Source organism: Camelus ferus, chromosome 8 (assembly GCF_009834535.1).
Source record: "Camelus ferus isolate YT-003-E chromosome 8, BCGSAC_Cfer_1.0, whole genome shotgun sequence".
NCBI classification, from domain to species: Eukaryota; Metazoa; Chordata; class Mammalia; order Artiodactyla; family Camelidae; genus Camelus; species Camelus ferus.
In genome coordinates, this window is record NC_045703.1 from 56,654,819 (window position 1) to 56,681,923 (window position 27,105).

At 41.1% G+C, this 27,105-nt stretch overlaps 1 long non-coding RNA gene across 1 annotated transcript; it reads left to right on the forward strand.

Annotated features, from left to right (window-relative positions):
• Positions 1-238: 238 nt before the first annotated feature.
• LOC116665432 lies at positions 239-12,493 on the forward strand. Its single transcript, XR_004322044.1, has 3 exons — positions 239-630; positions 10,003-10,009; positions 12,483-12,493. It is a non-coding gene; the product is annotated as an uncharacterized LOC116665432 (long non-coding RNA).
• The last annotated feature ends 14,612 nt before the right edge of the window (positions 12,494-27,105 follow it).

Consider the following 27,105-nt stretch of genomic DNA (forward strand, 5'->3'; position numbering starts at 1 on the left):
TAAACAAAGTAATTATTACTAGGGTAAAATGAAAAAATTACTTCACATTATCTTTTCTTGGACAAAATGAGGTACTCTGGCCCATTAGTAACCATAATGCATGAAAACCTCACATGCACTTGGAGAAAAGGCTTTGTGCAGAAAAATAGCGACATTTAGCTGTTGAAAGCAGAAATTTACTGAAGCCAGATGACAGCAAATACAAGAAGAACCCATTTTGCTCTATGAATCTTTTTGTTTTAGATCAGCTTTAATATCTAAAGTCAGCTTTCTTGTCTCCATTTGCCATTATCCATACTCTTTGTTTCATTGCATTGATTATTTATGTCTTAAATTATAGCTCTTCTTTCTTCTTTTCTTCTATGGCTTAAATATCTTCAAGAGCAAGTGTAAAAAGCAATGTCTGAATGGGCTACTTGGCAATGCATGGACAGCTCCATAAGACATGAAACTGTAGGTGTTGTCTTGACACACGCTTTAGGATCTATCAGTTTCTGAGCTAAAATAATCCTCTTCAATCTATTTGCTATGTGTTGGTACAGTTCTGAGGCCATGGTAAATGTTAGAAGAGCAAATGGAAAAACAAAAGGTCATCAAATTTCTCTATTTCCTCTCTTTTTTAAAATCAAAGTATTCTCTTAGCATGAAATAATTTTTTAAAATTTAAACTTGTCTCTTAAAGTTGGAAGAAGCTTTGAAGATAATCCAGTTAAACCTATTCTCTGGTGTTTGAACCCTTGCTGTACCATGTATCCCAAATGGCTAGCTACCCATGTTTGAACTCCTCCAGTGTTAGTCAGCTCTCAACAGACACGGGTAGCTCACTCAATCTTCAGCTGGCTACAACTGGAAGAATGTTTCTATACCTTTCTTGAACAAAAAGAGGTAATTTGGTTTGCTTCTCCCTTAAAACAAAGATAGAAACTCAAGTAATGTTTTTTGCTTGGTTTTTTGTTTGTTTGTTTTAGTCTCTTGTTTTTGAGGCTGGAATTTAAGGAGGCAAGAGAATCATCAATCCACCACTTCCCTTAAGTCTGAAATATAAGTGGGGCTATTATATCATTTGTTCTCTTACCCAAAAGTAATGACTAAAAGGACCTCACACTGTTAAGGAAGTGAATCATCCAAGCATAAGATTTGTTGCTATGTTTCAGGGTGACTTTGGATCAGAACTCCAGAGAAAAGTAAGCAGTTGTATATTAGTCAAGAACAGCGAGAACAAGATGTAATGGTAAATAAACAAGTGTACCTGAGCACATAATGGTCTTGAAAACACTAGCTCCTTAATAATTCCTTTGCTTTGTGCCTAATTTATCTTTCATGCCATTCTGGCTAACACCACAATCAAACCCCTTGTCCCTAGTTTGTTTTCAAGGTATCTCACACATCTAGTGATGACCTCTGCTCATTAGAGGCCTGCCTTGTAGAAATCATCTTAACAGCCACAATAGTTCTACTTGGGTTTCTAAAACACCTGTCTGCGATGGAGAAGGAACATTAAGAACTTCCACTAACAAATATGCCTTTCTAATGAGAAGACCAAGGTTTACAATGGCATGCAAAAATTTTAAAAAATCTATTAGGTTGAATGCCATGCCAGTTTCACATACTACTAACAGGCTTCAGTTTTTAGGTGAATAGGCTGGTTCCTTTGGAAACCATCCAAAGTATCACATCACTGATCAGAAATAGCTGAAAATGGTTTGAATAATTGTAAAGAATAAATGGGCTTTTCTGCTGTATTCTGTAACAGTTTAGGATACAGATAAGTGTGTTTAGGTAACAAGTATTAAGTTCAGAAATCTATTTAATGAGACTAATGAGGCTTAAGCTTCAGGGCCCTCCAAACGTATTGGCCCCTGCCAAAGCCACAGAAGGTATCTTCATAATTTTGTACATTTTTCTAGCTTCAATCCCCATGGAACCTACATTTACCCCTGTACCTAGTAGAGTCACTAGATATTCTGCAGGATTAAAATAATAAACATCTATGTTCATCATTCTCAAAAAGATAACAATCCTATTGGAGAAATAATATTTCTATACATCATTATATTTACATATCATATATAAATAATATTTATATACCTATCATGCCAAAGTTATGGGGTTTGAAGCCAGAAGATACAATTTCTAAATCCAGCTCTGCAATTCTTATTCTGCTATGTGGTTATAGACTAATAAATTGTCTGCTTCTTTTTATTCACACAAAAAAATATGGACATAATACTTAAATCACAGGGATGTTCAGAGAATTCATAAAACTAAATATGTGAATGCAAAACGTATTGCATTTACCATGCCCATGGAAATGTTATTTGAATCTCAGGTTGCATAAGACCTTAAAGAAGATTTCATTTAATCCCATTTCACTGTTCAATGTTTGGATTTTTCTCTACAGTATCCACAAGACATAGCTGTCCAATGGAAAGGACTAAGACAGTGCACTTTATATAATTAATTACTTAAATATATGGCACAAAAACTTTTGAATTTTATTTTATTGTTTGTTTTTTGGTGTTCAGGTATAGGTGTGTGTGTCACAGCACTCAAAATACACGTGAGGAGTGAGATAGAGCTAGAAATTTCTTTTTGAAGTTACTAACATATGAGTGATAGTCAAAGTCAATGGAGCAGTGGGGTCCCCAGCACATGTTACAGCATGAAAAAGGAAGGTTGCCTGGAATGTAACCTTGGGCCAATAAAGAAGTTATAATAAAAAAAACTTAAGAAGACTAAAAAGGAATAATCAGAGAGAAGAGAGGTGACTAGTAGAGCACTGTGTCATGGAAACCCAAAGAGGAGATTAAAAGGAGGAGGTAGTGAATTTAATCAAATTCTGAGGGGTTATTCTAAAGCATGTTACGATGATTATAAAGCCAAATGGAGATCTATGAGATCATCAGTCAGGTGGCAGGAAATTGAGTGGGAGTGAGTTGCAAGGCGAGAGAGGGAAGACGGAAAGTATAGACTCTTGGCCTTGACTGGTTGGAAGGATGGAATAGGGCAGCATCCAGAGGACATCTCAGAAAGAGAAGTGAGTAAATTGTAACTGCTGGGAAGGAGGTGGGCAGAGGCGGAAATGTATGTAAAAGTTGGAATAACTCGAGTAGTGAGGTATTGGTCCTGGAGCAGAGGAAGGGTCGGGGGAAGACCCAGAGTCCAGAATCCTGTGTCAACCATGGAGAAGTAAAGAGATGTCTCTGACCCTGAGATTAGAGAAAAGGGTGGGACAAGATACAGAAACGTTCAGCGGTTTGGGACCAAGAAGCCAAGAAATTCCATGCTCATGAGCCTCAGGTGGGCTCAGAGTCTTGAAGTTAGACACCTACTGGTAGATGGACCAGGGCAGCAGCTGCAGTCAGTGCGTGGGGTTCCAGATGGAGCATCACTGAGGGCTTGCCCTGGAGACACAGCTAAAGACGGCCAGCGCTAGCAGGTTGGGGCTGGGGACCTCCCCCAGGAGGATTCCACCCTGGTAATTGAAGTGGGAGATGCTAAGGATACCCTCCTCTAAACTTATGTTCTAAGTATCTGTAAAATCTGTAAACTTCTCTCTACTCGCGCTACCAAGACCTAGTTCAAACTCCACTTTTCCCTTCCACAGACCACAAACTACAGAGTGCCTCTCCCATCCACTTTTGATTCCCCCTGCTGACTCTTCACGCTAGAGTCAGCCTTACTTTTAAAAACACCAATCTGATTCTGTGTCTTTTTGAATAAATAGCTAAGGTTCTCACATTGCTCTGAGAATGAGGGGAAAAAAACCAACATGACAGACAGCAAAGCTTTTCTCAATCTGATGCCTTGCCTCTGTCCCCTTCTCACCTCGCGCCATGTCTCCTCCCTCTCGGAGTTCCTGTCAAGTGGGTCTTTTCCAGGATCACAAAGCATAACGTGTTCTCCTAGATCACATGCTACCTTTATCCACTCTGCCCTGGGTAAACCCTATGCCTTATTCAGACTCATCCCCAAATTCCTTTCCTGAAAGGGTCCCTCTTAGCGCTTCTCTTATATATTCTTAAAATTCTTATACTTTCAAATCATAAGCTTTCCATGGCTTCTCATTATCAACTTCTATTATTAATTGAGTAATGCCTGTCTTCTCCATTAGAATATAAGATGTTTGAGGGCAATGTTTTTAGTCACCGCTCTGTAGAAGCACAGACAGTGCCTGGCACATAGTAGACAATCAGAAATATCGTTTCATGCATGCATGAGTGACTGAACGAATGACTGTTAGCTCTGTGGTTTTGAGATAGAAGTCTTTGCCTAATGGAAAACCACAGTTTCCCTTTTACCTATTTAACGACTATCTTATGACAATTAAATAAAACTGCAGAGGAGAATCTTTTATATCCTATTGTCTTTATCACAGTTATAGAGGAGACATTGACAAAAGTGTGTACTTTGGGAAAAGGAATTAATTTAACCAAGATAAAGAGTTCCGTTAGGGATCAAGCCGTGCATGCTTTTCTGGGTCTTTTCTCTCTGGAGAAAAGAAGGCATGAAGGCAAAGGAGCCTGATTGATGACTGCCTTTATGCTCACATCCTACCGGCATAAAATGTTCCTCAGCGACATCAAAAGATGATTCTTCTAGCCTACTGGCATAGGAACTCAGAAAAATTTGAGTTCCCAAGTGAAGTAGACTTTGGTGTAACAGACATCCGTTTATATAACAATTTATGTAATGAGAGCTGGGTAAAGAGAACTTGTGAGCTGGTATGAAAGAATTTCCTTTAAAGCTGTAGAACAGTCATTTATATGAATGTTCCAACTGTTTAGAGAGACAGTCATCAAAACATCCCTCATCAAAGGACTTTGAGTGAAGTAAATAAGACAGAAGCAAGAGTCTTGATTCTAGAACATGCAAATCCTTCTCTGTTTGATTTGCTACAGCTTGCATTTTGATGTTAAAGCCCCAGTAAGGTTTTGAAAATTGCAAAAAGAAAATTGCTGGGAAGTAATGTGTCCAAGTTACACAATCTAAGCAGTGAAGGCATCAAATGATCTATATGAACATCTGATAATTGTACGAAGACCAGTGAAACCACCATCAAGGACATAGAGGGCTACTGACCAACCCCTGTCCCAGTGGTCTACCCCCAAATGGTGCAGTAGTATTTACCAGGGTAGGCAGGAGACAAAAGAGAAATGAGAAGAGAAAGGCTGCTTTTTTGGTAGTCACTATGGCTGCTCCTTCAAATTTGTTCTTATGAAAATCTGGGACTTGAGATCTGCAGACCTTACATTTTATATATATACACATTTTTTTTCTACAGCCTTCCCCTAGCTCCTACAGGCTCAGATTTCTACCTACCAAGGATGAACAGAGTTTATACATTTCAACCTGGCATGGGAGAAAATGACCTTAAACTATAATTGAGTTGAGTGTAGACTTGGAAATTTGTCTTCAAAAATTATTTGCTCACACAGTTTGTCTTGACTTGCTCTCTCGCCTCTAGCAAATGTCCCCAACTCTAAATAGAGTGAGAAACACATAAAGTACCCATTCCCACTCCTCCACTCTTTGTAAAAACCAACAGAAGGGAAATAGAATCAGAGTATGCAGGCTTTCTTGAAAGTCCTGACAATGTAGGATTATCACATGGTTCTACGAGATTTCTATGTAGCCAAGGTTGATTGATGATTGAGCATTGATGACTGAGGCTGCTGTGGGTTTGGTTTGCAGGGAATGTCAAGTAGGTTAGATGTGTAGATTCAACTTATTGAAAACTGTGTAAGTCAGGGTGCTAGTAATTTGATAAAGTTCATCAAGCATTTACAGGAGCCATATTTCATGTGTAACAAGATTCAATGATATATGTAACACTTGTAATAATAATAACAACTAACATTTTCTAGACACTTACAATGTACCAGGTATTGTGGTACTGGCCACTTAACTTTTATAAGCAGATATTGAAGAGTTTAGTGATATCAAGATTCAGACTCCTGTTAACTACTGAGTCATAATGATAATCACAAAGGCTTAATAGTCAAATGAATTTGGAACAAACTTGGCAGAGAGAAAAAACTTTGAAATTTTCTTTTGTGTACAAATTATGGATCTGGTAATGTTCCCAGGGACATCACAGAAGATTGTGTAAGAGCCAACTTGTGTGGCCCTGGATTTCAAGGTAGAATAGATTTTAATGGCCACACATTTTCTCTACTCTTGTCCTTTTTGTTGTCCCAACTATTTTATTTCTTGAATCTTCCCTGTCTATAGTATTTTGTAGCCATCTGGTGGAACTCAGCACCATCTCCTCTAACTGTACCGGTATATAAAATTGAGGTAACTGGTAAACCCATCTGTCCCAAAGCACAGAGCTGAACTTCACTCCAGAAACTCTGGAGGAATAACTTCCCATTTGGCTGCAGTTATTTAGAGAATGCCTATTATTACATCATGGGAAGGCGTAGGGGAGGAAGGAGTGTCGAGAAGATTTGTTCTATTAGATAGGAATGCATCTTTATAGCACTTAGGAAAGTTTTCTTCTCTGTACCAGCCTGGACCAATCCTTACTTATATCTTATCTTCTGAGAGATAGAATAAGGTTAGTGAAATCTCTCAGTTGTTTGTGTCTTGTTTTCTTCTGTGTAATCCAGAATCCCAAGGGCAAGGTCTTGAAGAGGATAGGTTCGGGCAAAAGTAACAGTTGTTGTTGTTATTACTGTTCTCATTTTGCAGACATGGAGGCTCAGGCTGAAAAAGTTTAAATACTTGTCCAAGGTCTTAGAGCTGGAGTAGACGGAAGAGTCTGGAATTGAACCCTGAACCGCTGAACTCTAAAACTCTTGCCCCTGAACACTAGGAGAAAGAAGCAGATTTTATTTCCTGATTGAGCACTGAGGGAGATGTCCTTAAGCAAAGCAACAAAGGCATGAATACAGGTAAAGGGACGACTTTGAAAGCAGAATAAAGCCCACAGCTAAAGCTCTGGGAGTCAATGAAAAGAAAGGCAGTTGTGAATTGAGGTTATTCAGGGAGAGCCCTTTGGAGTAGGTAAGTGTCAGGCTGGATTAAAGTGGCTATGACAGGGAAACAGGAATTCCTCTGATGTCTGAGCATCTTCTTTCTGCCCAGGGTTGTCGGCCAAACTGAGCACAGCCCAGCTCTTGCCTCCTATGGCTGCCATCTGCCGTACAGCTCTGGCTGAAGCTAATCTCAGCCTGCATCTTTTCCAGAGTTCCCTAATTTTGCAAAGTCATCCCGAGGTGAGCCACAGAAAAGTGTCCTCCAAAGGACTGCACAGCCCCAAATAAATGACTTTCTTGAAGAAGAGATGACAGCTGAGGAAGCTGCTCACACACTCCCTCACCTGTGCTCCCTTCTACGTCCCCAGGCAGCACATGTCACGCGTTCCCTCTTCCCCATCTGGAAGAAGGAGGGGAGGGGTGGCAGCCTTATTAAAACCTGGCACAGTGCCAGCCTTGCTCAAGCTGTCTTTATTATTCAGTCTCAGGAAAGCACCTTGAAAATAAACAGTGACTGTCTCCTATCATATATGGAGCACTTAGCAAATTGGAAGTACTTAATGAAAATCAATGAACCCTACATGAACCATGACTATTAATATATATGTTTGATATGAATTGAATATGCAAATCAATAAGAAAATTAACATCTTGGGATCTTCAGCCTTTCATGGGATAATCATTATATTGAATTGAACAATGATTTTAATGTAGATTCATGGTAATATTCATTATGAATATGCATTCAAATGATTTTTGAATGCATAATTACTTTGCAAAGCACTGATTCTAAATGAAAGGACAATTAATTGTAGCTTATCTTTGCCACATCCCATTTAAATGTTTTTTAGTGGTGCTCCCACAACCATGATACCACATAATTTATAAATAAAAACCCTAGTCTGCAGACTATCATCTGCCCTTCCTATTAAAATTATTAAAGAAATGCTAGTATTAAAATTATACAAAGAATTGGTAGAGGAGAACTTTATTGTGGGAGTTTTTTTCTGATCCATTTATTATTTGCTTTTGTAATTTTTATTTTAAAATACTTTCAGATGTGTAGAAAAGTTGCAAGAATAGTACAAAAAACTCCTGTGTATCCTGCACCCAGATTCCCCAACTGTTGACATTTTACCATACATGCTTCACCTCTCTCTCTCTAAATACATATGTGTACGTATACACAAATAACTGTCTTATGAACCATGCAGGAGTAAGCTGCAGTCATGATGTCCTGTAATTATCAAAATCAGAATATTAACAGAATATTATTCAATACTATTGTCAAATCTTCAGCCCTTATTTGTATTTCACCAGTTGTCCCAATTTCCTCCTTAAAGCAGAAAAAATTAATTCCTACTTCCACTTAAAAAAATAACATTTTAGTTGCATATTATATCTCTTTCTACCCAAAGCTAATAAATGTATTAATATAAAATGGGATTCAACCAGGTATCATTGTAGGACCATGTATGTGACTGAAAGATTAAGTGATGTGATTATTTCTTTAATAAAAATCACAAAACATCATCATAATTGAGTCCCTTCCTCCATTAATTTGTGTGGCTGTAATAAATAAATGAATGAAAAAGTGATTCAAAGTTGATGGTATTACTTTACTTTTAAGCATTTTAAATTATCGTCTTCCTCGAAAGACAAAATTCTTTTTAAAGAATCTGGCGTGAATCCCTACTCAGTTGAAGATAAGTGAGAACAAATTACATGGACAGAGGGCCACTAGAAAGGGCATCACAAGAAGGGTAGGCTGGCTTTGGTCCCCGCTGGGAAATGAGCTTCCTACCAGTGTATTATTACTGACAAGACGCAGTCTACTGTCCGGAAGCCTGACGGAGAAGGAGGTGGTCCCAGTCAGAGGACATCACCCCAGAATAGGGGAGCTCCTGTTAGCACAGGCAACATGGCTTGATTTATGTTACCGCGGAGCATGGTGTGTCACACTCATTTTTGCTCTTTATTGAACTCCTTGTGGTGAGAAGAGAGGGATCTAATCACTGATTTGGGCACATCAGTTATCAGATCACTTCTGGGAAGACTTTGCAATGCTTTCTCAGCAGCCGCGTCCTTTGATCCATGAATTCCACTTGGTTCTTCTCCCTTCGAAAATAGTCTTAACTACATCAAAGCCTCAGACACAAGAATGGTCATAACATCATGACTGAGAAGAGTCAAAACCAAAACAGGGGCTTTACCCGGTTATACAAACCTCCACAGGCAGTGAGCAGGCCTCGTGGGCTCGGCCCAAGCTCCAGCTGGGGTCCCTGGTCCGATGAGCACTGATTAGGCCAAGGGGGCTTCACCGACCAGCCCACTTCTCATCTTGTCTCAACCTGGCCCCCTGTCCAGTTCCCGATTTTATGAAACGTGATGAGGGAAAGCAGATCACAGACAAGCAAGTCGGCTCCAGATTGCTTGCTGCACACACTGCAAAGACTGTTGGGGCCATCCTTACGCAGCTACTGAGTGCTCGGTGGGTGAAACTGTTCAGCTTGCTTAAAGATATAGAAACTTGACAGACAATGTTGGTATTGTAAACGACTTTTTTCTTGTTTTGTCATATGTTCCATTTTTCAAACAAGAACAATTATTCATTTTATAATAATAATTTGTAAAAGATTCAAGAAAATGAGCTCTTTGCTTAAGTCTCATATGGCACATAAAATGATACAAATTGTATAAAAAATTATTCATTGAGTTACTGTGCAGTTGGAGCTGGGAAAAGTCCTCTCGCCTGTGAAGGAATACTATAATCTCATCTAATGCCATATTCTACTTCTGTATTTTGATTTCAACTGCACCAGCTCAAGCTTAACATCTGGAATCACCTAGATGCCTCCCTTTTCCTAATCCCACAATTAAATCAGTTACAAACAGCTGCCAATTCTACAGTAAGTTTTTGTTTAACTTTTCCTCTCTTCTTCATCCCTGCTTTTACATCCTTCATTAACTTTTGACTAGACCTGTATGAGTCAGTTGGTTCTAGACTATGCTGGGGAAGGCGGAAGGTATAGCTCAGTGGTAGAGAGTGCATTTTGCATGTACAAGGTCCTGAGTTCAATCCCCAGTATCTCTGTTAAATATATGAACCTAATTCCCCCTAAAAAATTTTTTTTAAAAAATTAGACTATGCTGGGTAAGAAACCAAGTCTGAAATCTTGGTGGCATAACATAGTACAAATTTATTTCTCCCACACACAGAATCCACTGGGAGAGAGTTGATTCATTATTAGAGCTGCTTCCAACTTGTGGGAACATCACCTCAACACTGGTACCCAGGAAAGGGAGAAAAGGAAGATGCAAGATGGAGAAACTTTTTTCTGATTCAGCCTGGAAGTGACAGAGGTGGCCAGAACTAGTCACAGGCACGTGGTCCTAACCTAAATAAAAGGGAGTCCAGGAAATGAGGGGTGTACACGGACATTTAATGAGCACCGGGTCCCTCTGTCACAGTCTCCAATGCCTTCTGTCTCAAGTCTCCCCTCCACACGGCCGCTAAACTTAGTCTGCCTAAAAACTACATAGACCTTTTTCTTGATTCTGAAGAACTCTTTCAAATGGCTGTGTATCACCTAGAGCAGAATTTTTCAAACTACAATCACTTTGTAGAAGTGAATTTTTCAAATGGTTGATCTGAATATATACATGCAGTTATACATAAATGAAAAATATTTTAAACTGCAATAAGAATGCATAATCAAATACCTTATAAGTGATTTCTTGTATCAAAGTCAATATTTAATAAAAATATACATTGTTCTTATTGTCATTCCTTATTCTATTTAAAGGTTGAACATTTAAAATACACTAATAACATTTTTCTTCTATTGGTCTATATAACTGGCATTTTAGGCCGGGTTGTATTATGTAGGAAAGAAGAGTCATACAGTCAGAAACAGCTGGAAAGCAGGGACCAATACACTGAGCTACAGTCATGCCAGAAAATTCTACCCAGGCTTCAGTGGCCTGGCTTCTTGCTGTTTTAAACTTTCCCCATTATTCTCCAACAATTCTGAATGCACTTAGTTTCTCAGGGCATCATGCTGTTTGCTCAATACTCTCCTTTTCCATCCCACTTTACTCCCAGAAAATTCCTGCCAATATTTTTAAGACATTGATCAGATATCACTGTTTGGAATTCCTCTATGTTCTGATAACTTCCTGTGTACAATGCATTCAGAATCTGTATTTATTAATTTCCTTCCCTACTTTCTTTCTGTAAGTTTCTTAGTGTTATCTTTGTCCCTTACATTAGTACTCAGAGCTGGCCCATAGTAGTCTCTCAATGTTTTTGAGATGCACATTGACTTAGCCATTTAATAAATTTTAGCAAATACATTATATTCCAGGCACTGTTCAATGCACGGTAAACTCAGATTTGAATAGGCAAGTCCATTAGCCTCGAGAAGTACCTAACATAAGATGGCTACAGTCCTAGGTAAGACATTTATTTTCTTTATCAATCATTTTCATTATGTATAGCAAGCATTTAATACCTGAAATGTTCTCATAGCCAATAAGATTTCCACAATGGTTCTCACGTGAATAGATGCAGAAAAGTAAACAACAGGTACTCAGAATAAGTTTAGCACAGAAACTGCAGAGTAATACTTGTCAAATGCTGGATTTTCTCTTGGCAAGTCAGTACCATCTATGAGCTAAATATTCCAGAAACTGGAAACTTCTATCCCCAGATTTTTTTGCCAGCAGAGTTCCTCAAATGCAGATTGCTTTTCCTGATCAAACTTATTTGGTGTTAGAAGGGATTCCAGGATGCAGACCATTAATTTGAGGCACCTCAGATTATTTATCTAACCTGGTTAGATTTGAAGGCAATAATGATTTCACTGCCAGAAAAAACACGAATTATTGATCCTCCATGGCACGCAAGTTGTAAAGTATTTACTTAAATTATCGACTATAGTTTTCCTCATAACTGAAAACTCTTTAATGACTCCACTTGATTAATCGGAATAGGATGGGCTAGGAAGCAGTAACCACCACCAGAAAACCTCAGTGCCTTAACAGAACACGAGTGTATTTCTCTCTTAGGCTACATGTTCAATGTAGAGAGTCAGGGACTTGGTTCCACACAGGTGCTCATGGACCCAGATTGGCTGACACTCAACCATCTTGCAGATGAACTGGTGGAGGACACGCTGTTTCCCAGCTGTTATCAAGGAAAAGAGAAAGAGAGAGCCTCAAACCAGCTCTCCAATGCCTTGGCCTATAAGTGTCACATACTATTTCTATTCACAGCATATTTACAAGAACTAGACACATGGCCCCCTGAAACTGTAAGAAGTCTGAAAAATGTGGTGGGGCATGGAGCTATTTAGTGAGAAGAAAATATGTCTTCCACATCACCAGAGGCAGTTACCCTGTAAAGGGTGCTGGCATTTATCAAGACCTACCCCCAGCACTCTGTGTGCCTCTGGGCCCCATAACTAGAGTCAGGTACCAGCAAACCCCAAAAGCTAGAGCACAAGTCTAAACCAAGGGGAGACAGGTTATGAACTGAAATAACTAAAAGATTCTGCCAACCTATATCTGGAAAAATATATCGGGAATGTGGTGGGAATGAACTCCAAGTGTACAAGTCCAGGCAAGAACAATCATAATGTTGTGTCAAGTTTATTGATATACATATGTTTACTAAAAAATGTGGATTCTGTGTGTTAGCTTGAGCAGCCAGATGTTTTTTTTTTCTTTTTAACAATTTATTGTAACAATTTTCTTTGTCTGAAACCTGGACTCAACCACAATTTTCTTCAGTAGCATAGAGCAGTATTTCTCAACTGGGAAAATGTTGCCCCCTTCCTTTCCCATGAGAAATTTGTCAACATCTGGAGACATTTTTAATTATCATAACTTGGAGGGAGAAATTACTGGAATCTCAGAGGTAGAGGCCAGGAGTGCTGTTAAACATCTTACACCTCACATGACAGCCTCTCACAACAAAGAATTATTTGGTCCAAAATGTCAGTAATGCCAAAGTTGAGAAACCCTGATGTAGGGAAACTTGGAAGCTTAGCTGATGAAAAGGTTAGAGTAAATTTATCACAGAGAACCAGTCTTCTACTCCTAACCATGTCACCTAGGTTGGCCTAAAGGACACCTTCACCAAGGCATTAAGAAATACATTGCTGGGAGCATGGGTGTGTTTTAAAGCTTTGCCCTGGCTTTATTCTATCTCCTGGTGATGACAGAAGGAGAGACTGTTCCTGAAAAGAGTTCCCTAATATCTCTGTGGATGATGGGGTCTTGTCGTATGGAGGCAAATTAACAGCCAGAGACTAGGATAGTGTGAATGCTGAGGGAGCAGCAGGACCGGAGCAATAATCAGGCATCTGCGGGCATCTCTGAGAGTGACCACCACTGATCCCAGTGTCTCGAGGATTGAAACTGATGGGCAGCTGATTAAAATCCTACCTGATCTGTACAAATCAAAGATTCTAGGTGTGGTAAACAGAGATCAGATTGAGGCCCCACGATTTACAGCCCTTCACTGAATTCTCAGATGAGAGCCAGTCCACACACAAGTGGAGCCCTGAAGGAAGAAGCCAGGTGAGGGAGGACTCTGAGACAGCGCCGTATGTTCATACAGTAGATCCTCCTCCTAGCCCTCCCGAGGGAACCTGCATCCAGTTACCACAGTGACCATGTGTCGGGGGAAGGGGGCCAACCAGTGCTTTTTGAGGATTACTCAGCGTTGGCCTTGAGCTGACACTCAGACACCTAAGGATCCAACGCTACTAGGAGCTGGTCAGAGTGGGGGTTATGGAGGCCAATAATAACAGCTCTTCCCTCACAGGACATCCAACCAAAATGACCACATTACTGGGAGAAGCACGGTGATCACGGCCACCTTCAGTGACTTACAAGGTGCAGGGATGGTGATTCCCGCCACCGCCTCCTTAACTCACCCATATGAACATACGAATGTTCATACGAGATTGACAGTGGAGTATCATAAACCCAATCAGGTGGTGACTGCGATTGTAGCCCCTGTTCCCTAAGCAGAGACCTGGGGAAGGTGAAAGAATTTCCAGGAGAGGAACTGAACCTGTGACCAAGTGGACTATTTCCAAGACCCAGCCAGAAACTGTCCTTGCCTTTCTGAGACCTGGAAGCCAAGGGAAACTAAGAGTCCAGTCAATGCCTGGTGACAAAATTAGGGAGGGGTAAGGACTGGCCAGAAAACCAGTGCGATCCTTAAGATCATGGGAAGGACAAGAGAACAGAAAGCTTCAAGGAGACGTAGCATTTTGAATTTGTGCCAGCACAACAGGGCCTGAAACTGAGACCCTGACACTGGCTTAAGTGTATCTCACGTGTGCCTGCAATGTTTTCCCACCTGCAGGGAAAAACTGTGTATGGATAGAGCCTCCGTGGGACTCTGTCAGGGAAGGATGTGGCCAGAGAAGAGAGAATCAGCAATAGACCTTGGATCTAAGGTCTGAACTTCAAATGGCCTTGGTCTCCCAGGCAAGGATGTAAAAGGGTTGCCTGAGCCAAGTGATAATGTACTTCTCTCTACCTAAGGGAACCTCATGCTTGGGGCGGTCCCCAAGGAGCATCTTATGATATTATAAACAGGAGCTGCCTAGAATTGATGTTCTCAAAGACTTTATTATTTTCATAAAACCCATTATCACAGACAGAAGAGCTTCAAAACGCATAATGGAAGAACTGTTTAAATGGCAATAGACATAAATTATTTCTGTCATTGTTAAAACAAACTACCTAATTTATATGATTGGTAGGCAATATCTTTACCACGCTCAGTTCAGCGGCGTCTGTGGAAGGGAGATCATGAACACTAAGTAGATAGTACACTATCCCCAGGAGTCAGGCAGGCACTTAAGATGCACATTTAAACATCCCAGGTCCTATCTGGACAGAAATATGGGTCTTCTAAGATTATAGCGGATTATCATAAACTCAATTAGGTCATGACACCATAGTATTACAGTGCCACAGTACCATGATTAGACTTCTACCTCTGGATCTACAAGACACAAAAATAAAGCTTGGAACACTAGATTTAGAGAAAAAAGTCATTTTAGCCTCCAAAGGGGAGATCCCTAAGGCCACGTCAATTGATAAACCACTTAAAAGTCTGCCACCTCTTATCATCATGCCGACACAAAGCCCATAAACCGTAACATTAACTCAACGTTTCGCCAAAGGTCTGAAGGACTTTGTACAGTGTCTTAAAATCACAACTCCCTTTCTAGAGAATGACCTAAGTCTGAAGGTGAATGTGGTTACTGTTCTACACATAATGAACCATGTATCATCTTTCCAATATCCCAGTTACTTACATTAGAAGTTTTTGGTTAGGATAAAGGTCAGTGTTTAGTGTTCTCAGCAAGGGAGCTTTAGCTGATTCCAGAGAAGCAGAGGCATGTACTTTGTTACTGGGGTGATTTATTTGGGGCATCTTAAGTTTTAGCCTTCATTCCAAAATGGACTCATCTCCCCCATTTAATAGCATCCTACCATTCAAGCTGCTCAGCCAATTATGAGAAAGGATTAATCCGTTTCAGCAGCAGCAGCAGCAGCAGCAAGATGGACACTCTGGTGGAGCAGATGCGCACTCTTCTCTGTAATTACTTTCAGCTCTTGCTTTGCCCTTTACTGTCTGTTTGAAATTTAACCTTAATGGAATCAGAACGGCATTTACCCAGGGATCAGCTCCAGACTGTGCGAAACTCACAAAAATAAAGGCTGTGACATAGTGAGTCTACTCATCGCTTTTTTTGTGATTGGAGTTGGCTAACAGTTATCTTTGAGTAGAAGAGATTAAGAATGTCACATATTTATCTTGAGGCAAGAGAAGTTAATCATTCCTCTACTCGTTTTGCCCCCCTGCCACCAACCACCATGTCAGCCTATGCTATGATCCTAGAGTGACAATCTAGAGCTCAAACCTAACGTAGCACAGAGAAGGGCCAATTCTATGGAAGCAGAAGTGGTGTAACTGTGAGGTGCCAACCGGACACCCAGAAGTAGAGACTGCGTTGGCAGCTGGAGAGGCAGGCCTGGAGTGTGGGAGAAAGGTGAGGATCAGGTGCCCAAACACGGCAAAAATGGAATCAGGAAGTGCTCTAAATCTTCCACACGCTGCTGCCAGAGCCCAGGCTACGATGAGAACTGAATGCTCATTTCCTTTTCATAATAATAGCTAGATTTGCTTACTTAGGCACTTTATAAATGTCACAGGATGAAGAAAATTTTATTATTTGGATAGTTGGCTCCTGAATTCCTCTTAGAAGAACTGTCTTCCTTTGGAGGAGTATCTCGATAAGTGATTGGGGGAAATTAAGGCTCTGTTTTTTAAAACTGAGGTACAGTTGATTTACAATAGTGTATCAGTTGTAGGTGTCCTGGGCTCTACTTTGAAGCATCTTGCAGACTTCAGAGGAGAGAGAAAGTGTCCCTGTAAAATCTGCCATGGAGATTTGCCTCCTGAAAGTGAACAGTAGAGAGAAGGAGAATGAGAGGGTGTGAGGAGTAGCAACATGGAGAGAAACTCAAGACTCGGAGAAAATGAAAATGCTGACTCACCACTCACATGATTGTGTGTAGGCAGCCTGTCTGAGCCTGAATTTCTTCATCTAAAAAATAGAGAAGATTATGTCTCCCATAAAAGGCTGTTGTGAAGAGTACCTGAGGTCCTATATAGAAGGTGCTGAATAAACAGTTTGACAGAGTTGAAAATTAAGAAGTGGTACACTTGGGAGACAGAAATTTACATGATTTAGCATAATACAATATTATGAATATTATTAACAAACCCTATGGGAGTCAAGGGAAAATGAATCCTACTGGCTGGGGGTGGAGGGAAGATGTTACAACCAAGCCTCCGGGCTTTGCTGTCTGACACTAACATTGGCCAGCTCACCTCATACCTGTTGGCCAACAACCATGCTCTGGTTGCTGTCTTGTGGGAGTAAATAAATCAGTTCTCCCCTGACCTCACACCCTCCTCCAGCGAATTGCTCATTTCTCTCTCCCCTGCACAGCAAAACTTATGGAATTATTTGCTGCCTCCATCTTTTGTTTTCCCTTCAACCCCCTCCCATCTGGCTGATGTCCCTTCCACTGAAATGGCATTCGCCTCCACTTTGGCCTTTCTTTTCAGGTTTGGTACCATCTCCTCTTTCGCTGCCAAGACCCAGTGCAGGCCCTCTTCTCTCCTCCCTGCATTCTCTCCTTTAGATGATCTTATCTAGTCCATAGACTTTAAATGCAATTTATTCCCTGATGACCCCCAGATTTATGTCTTCAGCACCATCTCTTTCTAGAGCACCAAACTTCTACATCCAGCTGCTGATTCAACATGACCACATTGATGAACCTCTCCAACTTAGCTCTAATGCAACCATTGATTCTGCCAAACCTCTCCCCAAAACCAAAACGAAGCAAAAAATACCTATTTCTTTCTTATTCTTTCCTGTCTTGTAAATGTTGGTACCGTCGTTGGTCACTTTGACTGCTCTTGTTCCTTCACCTCCTGTTTCTGACCCATCATCAAGTCCTGTTGACTCTACCTCCCTGCTCATTTATTCCACGTCCACTGTGACCACCATCACCCAAGCCACAGCCACCCCTCACACAGACCCCAGCAACAGCCTCCCAAGTTATCGCTTTCAATTTTGTCTCACTTTTCTCTCCACAAGGTCTCCACAATGTCTCTACCAGTCTCCAGAAAGTAGTTAATGTGATTTTCATAAAATGCACTCCCCTTTTCAACACCTCACGACACCTTCCCATTTCACTTGGACAGAGACCTCAGTGCCTCGCATGACCTACAAAGCCTTACACCGTCTGGCCCCGTGTACCTCTCTGCCCTCTTCCGCTGCCTTTCTCAAGTTCACTCACGATGCCTCAGGCACAAAGGGCCTCTTTCCGTTTCTCAAATGCACTGGCTTATTCCTGTTTAGGGAAGAAATTAAATTTGCCTTTTTGCTCTATGCCACATTCTCCCTCCCAACTCTGAGTGGCTGAGTCTTTCTCACATTTCAGGTGTCAGCTCGGATGCCCTCTCCTCAGAATGATGACTCCCCAGGTATCCTTTAGAGAGGACCCCTGCACCCCCATCACTGTTATGTGACCCATTCTGTCTTCTTCACAACATTAACTCCTTCTTGAATTTATGTTGTTCATGTGCTTATTTATTGTTTTTCTCTCTCCCTCTAAAATATAAACTTCAGGAGAGAATGGATCTTGAGCTGCTTTGTTTATTGCTGTAAGTCCAGTGCCTGGATCAGGGTGTGGCACCTGACAAGCAGTCACACAATATTTGCTGAATAAATTAACATAGTTCTGGAAGTGTTTGGTAAGAGAAGCTATTGGATTTATTAATTAAACTTTAAAGGGTGGGGAGGCATAAATAGGTGGAGCAGAAAGGACTTTCAGGGCAGTGAAACTGTGATTCTGTAACGGTGGATACATGTCATTACACACCTGTCCAAGCCCACAGAATGCATAACATCAAGAGCGAACCCCAATGTAGATGATGAACTGTGGGTGACAATGACGTGCCAGTGTAGGTTCACAGATTACAGCAAGCGTACCACTCTGGTAGGAGGTGCTGGTAACTGGGGGAGGCTGTGCGTGTGCAGGGGCAGAGGGTACGTGGAAAATCTCTGTACCTTCCACTCAATTTTTCTGTGAACCTAAAACCATCCTAAGAAATAAATCCTATTAAAAACATTGAAAAACTTTAAACAGTTTTAACTGCAGTATTCTTTGCAGTGTCACTTACCCATGCCCCTTGTTCCACTAGTAAACGTACTTGGGGATCTGCTGAATGGTGACAGCAGCAGCTGTGTTGGAGTGATTTTACTCGTGGACCACCTTTGTGCTTCTGCAAGGGCACCCTCTGTTTCAGGTGAGCGACGCAGGCACAGTTCAGGCTGCCAGGGCGCCGCACCCGGCTCCGAGAGGAATCAGACACAAAACGAAGTCCTTGAGGCACTCCTCTTCCTTGACTGATGGTGACAGCACATATGATCTTGAAACTCTTTTCTCCTAGAATAATGAGAAGTTCAAGAACAATGAGAATATTTTATATCTTTCCCAAAGCTGAGGAAAACCGTACCCATTTAATTGAGGAAGTAGCTCTGAGAATTAGCACATTGATCTCCAGGTCACCCAAATCTGGGTGACAGTTGTGTTTCCTCAGGGGCACCCGATCCACAGTGGGCGATCAATGTGCTAAAATGGGTGGGAGAAGTTGAGACAATCTAAAGCAGTCAATTCTACAAAAATATATTCTAAGCAAATCAGGAGTGTGGAGCCCTTTCTAAGTAATTCACTTCTTAGAAGGCTTCAAATGCTGTCGCCAGATGTGTCTGTTCAAGGAAAGGTCCAGTCAGTGGGAGTCTGGAGACCAGCCCCCCGCTGCTGCTGCAGGAGAGAAGTGGCGAAGGAGCTGGCGCTCCGCCGGCGTTCCTCCCCTAATTGCCCAGGTGCTGAGGGTCTGTCCCAGTCCAGTCATAAGTTCTGATTTGCTCTCTTCTGAAAGAAATGGTGCTTCATTTAGGATCTCATGAATTCTAGAAAACTAAATCTTACGTTAAGTCACTTGGTGATATCGCTGCATCCGAATCTGAGAGCAGGAGGCACAACACGTGCAAATCCCACGTCTCTAAATCCGTTTCCTAAGGCTTTCTCTAATTCCTCCGTGCAAAGGTGCCACCGCACCTGCAGGTCCCGCATCCCTTGGGTGGTCACTGGCAATGATGAAAGAAGACTGTGCTGTCTGACAGAGCAAGCAGGCAATACTGTGTCATCGTTGGTCATTCATACAGCCAACCTGGCATTCGATCACCCTTCATCTCTTTGCCTCCTATAGTAGGTGGCTGATTATTTTCATATTGAAAATTGAAGCAGCAGAGAAGTAACCAATGAATCTGCCATCCATGTCCTGTTATTCCAAGTCAGATGACCCCTTGGATCCTGGGACACACAGTATTGAACAAGCCAGGCACGAGAGAGTTTGTAACATCTGTGATGACATTGCTTTAAAACAGACAAGGTAAAAAAGTCACTGTATTCAATGTTGACAACCCTCAAACAAAGTGAATACAATTCAAGGTGACACTGACTGTCAAGGAAATCTTGCTTCTTCAAGGAGAGTGTTTTTTCAACACTCTGTTCACATTAGAATCACCGGGGGGGAGCTATTCTTTAAACTATACCAAGAGGTTACGATTTAATTGATCTGAGGTGGGATGGTTCTAATGAGCTGCCACAGTTAAGAACCACCAACCTAAGGGGTAGATAGGAGCCTCCAGATTTCTAAAGCCCCAGTGAGGCCTCCAGCATCGCAGCCATGACTTTTGTAGATAATAGCACACAAATAAGGAACAATCAAGTAATTGAAGAAATACAGCTTAATTAGCACTGAAAATTAGTGAGGCGACAAGATGCATTCTAGTCAGAAGGCTTTAATCACAATTGTGTTGTGTCTACTGTCATTTTCAGTAAGTGGAATTGAGTGAGAATGCTCTGTGGTTAGTAGCTTCTGTTGGGTTTTGTTTCTTCCAATGATGCTTTTGTAACTGAACTTTTTCTTTGTTTTTGTGAGTTTACCTTTTCCAAATTGACTTTCATAGGACTGAAACTCCCTGAGTTCCTCTTCTGCCTTAAGCCCTGCTTTGATGTGTTTAAGGTATGTGTTGGGGGGGGGATCCTTTTAAATGAATTTCAAGGCTATGTCAAAAGCAGTTTAAAAGTTAGAAAAATATTGTCATAAAATTGCTATAGTCAGTAATGTTTTGAGATTTCACAGCAGTACACTGAACAGTTGAAAGTACTGCTCAGGTTGTCTTTTGTGGTTCTTTGCAAGCTATTGACTTTCCAGCTTAATCCTCTCAGAGGCCTGGAGGGGCTGCGCTGTTTTGTTTTTGCCATTTCTGTACCCAGTCCCTCAGGTTCACTGCTGAGGTATGTAGTTCGGTTGCCCACACACACTCAGGTCTCTGCGTTCACCTACCTGCACACAAATACACTGGGCTGTCCACTCAGAACGCTGATACCACTGGGCTGACTTGGCAGTCACTGAGCTCTCCCTGGGGTGGTGGGGAGGAGGGGGGAAATTTTCATGGAACCATCCACGCTCAGCCCTCTTGTCCTTAGAATTATAGAAATAAATGAAGACCAACCAGATGAGGAAACAAAGGCTACTCTGAACTTGCTGTAGCAAGTGAGTCAGTCATCATCACTTGCACTTTAGTAGAAGCTTGAAGGCAGAGAAAGCTTTAGAGTGAACAGAAGGGGAGACTTCAGTGCCCTGGTTGGAGGCCGTGGGCACAGAGAAGCTGCAGGTGGGATAGGTAGAGGTGGGGCATCCTCTGGGACTGGTTAGGGGGGCATGTTTGGCTTTCTCTGGTTGGTCTTAAGTTGAATGTGGGAGCAAAAATTAGGGAAGCTGTCCATTATTAATTACATCCCAGCCACTGGAGGCTACTTGTTACAGAAATCATTGTTTAGCTTCCTGACTTGTCACCAGAGAGATACATCTAGCTTCCTTCAAGTGTGACTTACAGCAGGCTGTCCTCCTGCGTTGTTCCGTGTAGATGAGGGGTTGGTTTCCTGCGCAGGTGGTGGGTAAAAGTTCTGTTTTTATCTGTGGTCTGGCCATTGTGTTTGTGTACTTAGTCTCTCAGAACCAACAGAACGTGGGTGGTTATTTATCCTCTGCTTTCTAGCCCATCCCACATCCTGACTGCAGTCAGTGAGCAGCCACAAATAATTAATAATTTTAGTCATTAAACATAACTTATTTTTATATTGCAGAATAACGAGGGAAAGGTCCAAAAGCATCCTATTAGCTCTTCCTTTTATTATGCTCTTCTATTTCTGGGTTATCCTAAACTTTGGGTTAAAGGATAAAGAAGGGCTTGGAAACAGAAGCTGCCCACGACAGGGCTTTCTTTACATGCTGGTGCTGTGCACCATGGGAGTTTAATACATGTTTAATAATAACTTGGAAATGAGAAAGCAGCAGCCATGGGAAGATCAAGGTGCCTGGGCAGTAAATTCCTGATTTCTTTGAGTGCAAATCAGAGAATACTAGGGCAGCTCTTCATCAAGAGCTCTTTATGGCCCCACTCTGTATCCTCTCTCTCTCTCCAGCCTCTCAAAGCACCACTTACCTGAGCATGATGAAACCCGAACCACAATCAGCGGCCCTGGTTCCATCAAGAGGAGTGTCTTGTACCATCAGGCTTGATTACCCCTCCAGTTCAGCTCAAAAATTTTGTAGCTGACAAGAACACGAGCCAACATATATTTTAACTTAAAAAATAATTTTAAGGAGGTACTGGGGATTGAACCCTGGACCTTGTGCATGATAAGCATGTGCTCTACAACTGAGCACCCTCCCCCTCCATACACAACATATATTTAAAAAGTAAACCTCTGTCCAATTTCTTTTATCTTTAGGATGTCTGAGTGTTGTAATGAATATTGTGCTCATCAATCAGTTTCAGACACATGAAAGTATGTATTACCCTGAGATTTACGTTGTAATTGGACTTGAGATCAATGCAGCCAGAGGACAGTAACTACCAGCAGCCCTAAACTTGAGGCTAAACACTTAAATACATTCTTCAGAGTAATTCGCACAGTCACATGACCTAGACATTATTCCTATTTCACAGGTGAGGAGACTGTGAGCCTCAGTCAGGCCCAAGGGAACACGGCAAACAAATTGCACAGTTTTCATCCCAGGTACCAGGAATCCTCGCTCAAAGTTACTCCTTCATTACCCAGGGTTCCCCAGAGAAACATAACCAACAGGGAACCAGGAAAGCTGGTGGGGTAATGCAGTTTGAGTCCAAAGGCCTGCGAACCAGGAGCACTGGTTATCCCAGCTCGGAGAGCAAATTCACCCTTCCTCTGCCTTCTGGTTTTCTTCAAGCTTTCAGAGGAGCAGATGGTGCCTACTCACCTGGTGGGAGTGATCTTTATTCAGGTCATCAATTCAGATGCTAAATCTCTTCTTGAGACGCCTTCACAGACACATTCAGAAACGATGTTCTACCGGCTATCTGGATATGCTACAGCCCAGCCAAGTTGATGCATAAAATTACCCATCACATGTGTCCTTTGCGGGCAGATATTTATACTCCCAGAGATACATTATCCTCATAAAGACACTCATAGGCCATTTTTGGGCCAGAATAACCAAGGGCACATGTAGTAGAGAGTTACAGAGGCAGCTACACACCAGGCAGGGTTGGCATGCCCAGGAGCCCTCTCCCACACTGTCTAGCAAATCGCCCTTGATTTCTCCCAAATGGTAACACAAATTGCATTAAAATAATACAAGCACATGCAATACATTCCTTCCACATAAGCTCATAGATCACATCCTGCCTCGGAGAGTGAAGTCATGGTCGGTTTATCAACGCTGCTGCCAAAACCGTCACTCTGGAGTCAACAGTGCCACCCTCTCCACCTTCACCTCTACTTCACAGTTAACTTAAAATCACTGCTCCCTTCTGCTATTTTCAGTTCTCCTCCAGCCATCTTATCAGTATGATGTTTATATGTGTTTGGGTGTTATCTGTATGAGATAGGGAATTTTTATTTTCTTAACACTCAACAGAAGCATTTATCATAAGGCGAAGTGAGCCACCAATGCTCAGAAAAGATTACTTGAAACCCCTGGTGGTAGTAGAAACTAAGACCTTGAGGGTCTAAATGCAAGGATTTGCCCTGCCAGAGGGAAGGAGGGGAAACTGTCAGTTGCCCTGGGAAGGGAAGAAGGAGCTAGATAAAGACAATTGATTATAACTCCTTGTACTTTCCTGTAACACTTTGAATACCTAAACTAACAAAATTCTCCGTGTGATTAGAACTTTTGTGGGAACTGATGAAGAAAGGGCTATACTGTTGGTTCAGGTGAAGAACCAAGAATGGAAGTTCACCCAGTTGCATTGTTTTCAGTCTTCTGATGCTTTGACATCCAGGGTCTTGTAGGACCCCCCCCCCCCCCCGCCCCCGGAGTCAGACAGTTCCTAGAGATAGTCAACAACTCTCCTAGGAGAAGGCTTTTCAAATGCAAACCAACCAATCCAGAGCCCACACCCCAACCACCTCCTTTATCAGGCTCCCTCACTCTGGGACACCATCCATCTGCCCTAATCACCCCAGTGCCAGTTACCAGACAACTAGGGCCAGTTGCTGTGCCCCAGAGCCTATGGAAATTGGTCCAACTAGCCAACCCTAAGCCTTCTTACCCTCCCTCGTCTGCTCTTCCCTGCAGAAACCACAATAAAGGCCACTGCTCGTATTCCCACTTTCCCTCTGCCTCATTCTGACCTCTTGGATTCCCCAAGTGGCCTCCATGGTTTGGCATGACTCCTCTTGGGAACTGTGAGTGACTATCTTTGCAATGGCAATCATCCCCTGATCTGATGACCTTACTGTACCTCAGCTTTTCTGTTAATACACTATACTTCAAAACATTAGTAGAAAAAATCCAGAGGAAATCATAAGGAAAAAAATACATCAGAAATTATTCAATTCTCAGCCACTCAAGCCAAATCTACTTAAGTCTCTAAGGGCAGAAAAGCACCACACTTGCTTTGAAAGGACATATCCTTTTACCTGGTATGAGTTTGTAATTCAAGAAATCAACGCTTAACAATTTTCTTTCATGACACCGGGGATTCTCATATCTAAGTGAGAATCACATAGTAGGGAGAGATCTTAGAAGTGCATATTTTCAGCTCTGAACCAAAGCAAGCATCTCCAGTCCTATATCTCTGCTCAAGTTTGATCTGAACTAAATGGTAAGTAAAGAATAAAGCGTTTTTCTTTTTAGGGAAATGTGTCTTTTAGTTAAGAAGGACACACTGTAGAACACAACTTTACACAAGAGAGAACTTCACACAAGAGAGAAAGGAACGAAACATGAAAAAATAATATGAAAACATTCATCCTTTCATAAGATCACTTACCATCTAGCTAAACTTTTAGGTTGTTAGAAATTCCCTTTACATACATCCTGAAGTTTTAAAAACTGTACGAATTAAAATTAAAAAGTAAGGGCACAGTAAATTCAGAATCTTAAAGTCACTTAGAAAGTTGAATAATTTAGAAGACAGGCATATATGATAGAAATTATTTTCAATTTTCATTTAAAAGATATATTAAAATTTAGAGTAAGTACAAATGTGCACAACCTGGTCTTATTTCTAATTTATCACAAAATAAACATAAGCAGTTCAAAGGCAAATATAACTTTTGGTCTATAAAAGACACAACTGGAAGCCACTTTGACTACATGTGAGGATGCGACACTCATTAACACACCTACACACATGCACACAAACACATGCAAACACTCAATTTTTCTCCAGTTTTAAAGGTGTCAGAAGATGCTTGTGACCAAGAAATTAGGCATGTATGAAAACAGTTTTGTGAAGAACAAAAATAATTTTAAACTAATATATATTCCTAAATATATAAATATTGAATATATACATATATATTTGTTGTTTGTTATTGGAACCAGTCTTCAGTGGTAAGCCATTCTAATAAATGAAAATAAGTTGGACTACTTTTATTCATTAAGCCAAAATTTTCTGGGGCCATATTTGCCTGCAAACAAGCTGTGTAATTCATGTAGTGAAAATTAAGAGATTTTATAAGCACTTGACCTAGTTTTCAGCAAATGCCTCCATATTTGCCAATTGAAGGAGTCAAAGTGAGTCAAGAACTTAGGATTTTCATCTTTGTATTCTCAGCACTGGCACAGTGTCTGTTGTAGTGTGAGTACTAAATAGATGTTTTTAATGAATGAAGCAGAATTAAGAATACAGCTGTAATGATGACCTTTAAATGCTAAAGCTTCTCCAGAGGTAAGCCCTGGACAAATTAACATAAACTTCTTTAAGTGTGATATATTAGAAAAAAAAAGTGTGATATATCAGAGAAGATTACTGTGCACAAAAATCTACTCAAACCACATTCTGTTTGGTTTCTTGAAAGTCATAGAAAATTATATGGCAAAATACTGTACATTTACAAATAATTTGCACCTGTTTCACACTCTTTTTAAACATCTTTACCTTTCTTTAAAAACTTAGCTATATATAAGGAGATAGTGGAAATAAAACTAAGTCTCCTTAAATAAGATAGAGAGTTATTTCAAAGAAATCTGGGGCAAATGTGCAATTAGTGGGAAACATTATCAATATAAAACACATAACAGAAAGAAAAACAGTCAGAAAGTCAAAGTCTACATCTTAATAATGATATAGTTTCTGAAGGTTCTGACGACTTTCCAACCATGAAGTTTCTCTGCTAGCCAAATTCCATCTGGGACCATGGCATTCCACCTTCCCGATTTCCCTTTGCCGTTTCCCTTTGCCATTACAGATTCATTTCTTCTTCCTCTTTAAAAGGCCACAATTAGGGCTTGCTAACAGAGGGGCCCCTGGCCTTCTCCTGGTAGGTAGGAAAGGCATACACATTTTATTAACATTTTCATTTTTATATGCACAGGAGTATCACAGGAAAGAGGTGGAAACCGAAAGAAGCAGTTAGACTCAGGTGCTAATATACTATTTTTAACAAAGGGTAATCAATTGTGGAGATATGACCGGACAAAGGAAGGGGGTTTGGGCTTCTAGGGAGGATAAACTATGAGAAAGTGACTAGGAAATCTGTGGGGGGAATGAACGGAAGACAAGGTTTGTTTACTCCATCTCCAGTGATCAGGGTCTCTTCTTCATCCTAGTATGGGTTGGGGGAGGGCATTTATGCTCTACTTTCAGGAAGACAGGAAGAGAGCAGAGAATGCTTGTGCCTGCTATTTCTCAGTTGCTTTTAGCTGAAAATAATCAGTATGTCAAATTGTAAGGCACAACTTAGGGTAGTACAGTCTGGACTGCTTCACAGGAATGGGTGAATAGTCACATATCCTGGATCTGAGGCTCTGTTTTAAAATGTGTTCTTCAAGACACCCATGTAAAGGGCATCTTAAGAAATTTACAAGTGAGAACAGTATGAGAAAAAGATGCTGAAATAATGACGTCAACTGCAAGGCAAAGAGATTTTACTGAAAGGCCAA